This window comes from Photinus pyralis, unplaced genomic scaffold (genome assembly GCF_008802855.1).
Source record: "Photinus pyralis isolate 1611_PpyrPB1 unplaced genomic scaffold, Ppyr1.3 Ppyr1.4_LG1, whole genome shotgun sequence".
Lineage (NCBI taxonomy): Eukaryota > Metazoa > Arthropoda > Insecta > Coleoptera > Lampyridae > Photinus > Photinus pyralis.
In genome coordinates this window covers 35,294,324-35,297,459 of record NW_022170249.1, presented here as the reverse complement: position 1 = coordinate 35,297,459, position 3,136 = coordinate 35,294,324, and positions in this window count along the sequence as shown.

The following is a 3,136-nucleotide window of genomic DNA, read 5'->3' as shown; positions in this document are numbered from 1 at the left end:
AATTTCAAACAAAAAATTGCGTAAATTTCTGTTTTACAAATTGTTACAATTTTAAACAGATAAATGACACACACAAAAAAAAAAACAAATTACTCAAACATTACAAACAAAACAAGACAAAACAAACCACTAACTACTACTTACTTTTAAAATTAGTCCGAATAACGTACTCCGATAAAAAGAAAAGGTATCCGTACACGATCACGCAAACCAAACACTCAAACACCGACGTCTTCTCTCTTCGGGTACCCACAATTATATTCAAAACTTCCGTGTTTCCGCAAAATAAAAAAAAAACAGGACGACGAACAAACTTCTTAAACTTCTCAATAATTCTTCTTAAAACAGCAGACACACAATTCTAATTAAACCTGGATCCACTACGCAAAACTTCCACAAAATTCAAAAATAACGTAACCGAAGAAGCGCCGGTTGGCTTTGTCACGACCAAAAAGCCCCGCTCTCATCAAAAATTTTCTATTTAAGCCAAAAGCCCTTCTCCTTTCTTCAACATCCCGTCCGCCAATCACGCGAAGCGTCGATTTTTCAACTTCTTGCTAAACGGCACGTACGCCCGGCAATTCTGCGAAGAACCTTATCTCTACTTCGCGCTATACCTCGTTAACGGCAAATAAAATTTAAAAAGAAATTTACATCGAAAAAAATTCTAGGAATAAAATAAAAACAGAACACTTCTAAGAAATTGAACCAAAACTATAACATGAAATTTACGCAATCCTGTGTCTCAAATTATTAATAACCCCCCCGGTTAATTAAATGAACTAAACAAAATTGTCACATCCAGACGCTCTATAATTTCTTTCAAGTTACAACTAAACAAAATAACACAACATTTTCCCCCTTTAAATTGAACACAAAAACACAAAATTACAATCCTCCCCTGACTATGAAAACAAAACAAAATATTGGAATTACAGGGTTTTTTTTTTCAATTTACCAATTAACTTTAAAAAAACTTCGGGACCTGCTTTAGGTATTCGGACACGATCGCCTAACACAGCTCCCTAGTCATTACTGAAACCCCGCACGGTGACGTCACCAGCTGAGCCTGAGAAATTTCAACATCCTAGTATAAAAATTTAAGAACTACCACTAATTTACTGTAACTCTAACCCTTAGCTAACTATTCAAATGCCGGATAGATCGAACCATCTTCGGCGTTGTTTCAACCTAGGTCCGACCTATTCCAGCAGTTAACCTAACCTATCATCCCTAATCTAATCTTAATCAAAGTCAAAAATCTCGCACTGTACTGTCAACCAAATACGCCTGGGAACCATCCCTATCATTCCTAATCTTTTTCCTAAACTTTTTCCATTCTCGCTTTTCTTTTCCTCCCCCCTTTTCTAAATTAATCCAGGGCTTCTCTATAAAAATCCCACACATAAAATAATCTCTTAATTCTTCAATTACAACAATCCGTTTACCCTTTTCACTCATAATTAAATTATTCAAATAATCAATGCCTTCTACTTCCAAAAACTCACTACTCCTAACTCTTTTAATCTTATCCTGCTTCCTACAATCCTCATCCTGCTCAAAGCTACACAAATTCCCTTCATTCTCAATCGATAATTCCAATTCTAAGTCTCCTACTACCCTATCATAATAAAAATTCCTCCAAAAATCCTGAAAATAATTCTCCCTTATCTGGTTATCTAAAATCTCATAATTAGTTCCTATCTCCTTCCCGCCTATTCCTTTCCTTGATAAAACGTCCACACATAAATTATTATTCCTTTTTAAACTATTACTCCCTTTCACATACTTAATCTCAAACAAATTCGCCTGAAAATTTCTACCCCTACAATAAATCTTATTATCCACAAAACTCTTCGCTATTAAATAATTCAAATCCCTATTCTCATCTTCTATTTCAAACTTCCTATAATTCACGCAATACAACTTCACCTTCAACTCTGGTCCCCTACCAGTTCCTGCAATAAAATAACTACCTACTTCAACCCTATTTTCAACTAAAATCCCTTCATCTTCTTTCTCTTGTACGACTTCTTCATCTTGCCTATGAACTTTTTCAATCTCGACTTCTTCCTTAACTTCAACTTCTTCTTTAATTACCATCTCATTTGATCGCTTCTTTCTCATTAATTCTATTTCTTGTCTGATTTCTTCCTTTAATTCCGCTTTTAATTCCGCTTTTAATTCCGCATTCTGCGCTTTCATTTTTTCGCCCAAATCCTTCTTCAACTCTCTTATCGCTTCTATAAACACCGCAAAATTCGCTGCCTGAATAGATGACACTCCCATCGTGAACAACTCTACTTTCTTCTCGTCTTGAATAAAAATCACGTTCAAAAAAAAATCCTAACACTAATTCTAACACTACCTACCCCGTAACTAATCCTATCCTAAACATCCTAATCTAATTTAAATTGCAAAAACACACCCTACCAAATTCTTCCTGTCACATTTTAACAAGTTCCTACGCCTACGCATCCTACAAATTCCTATAACAATTAACCTCCACAATGGACACCTCTTTTCCCTGAAAAATGACATGTCTGGGTACCAAAATAACTTTTTACCCGAACGACAAAACAACCCTAATCTGAATTTACCTACAAAATTTTTACCTACTTTCGCGTTTCCCTGAAATTGCCCCACGTTTTTGGGCGCCAAATTATTGTTGTGAGACCTAACCTTCACTTCTGGGAATCCCACGATTTACCTCTAGCTAGCTCAGTTGTAATTAAAATGAAAACAAATTTTTACCCGCATCTCAAGGTCCAGCTGGATTCTGCCACCCTACAGCATTCCAACAATGACATAAATAGGTGGCTTAACCAAATCCTTAAATTCCAATATGAAACTTTACCCCCAGATTTAATCAACTTGAAACAAAGTAAGAGACGCCGACAATTACCTCTCCTTGACTCTAATAAACAAAACCCGGATTGCAATGACTGGTTTAATTTCAAACAAAAAAATTGCGTAAATTTCTGTTTTACAACTTTTTACAATTTTAAACAAATAAATGACACACACAAAAAAAAAAACAAATTACTCAAACATTACAAACAAAACAATACAAAACAAAACACTAACTACTACTTACTTTTAAAATTAGTCCGAATAACGTAATCCGATAAACAGA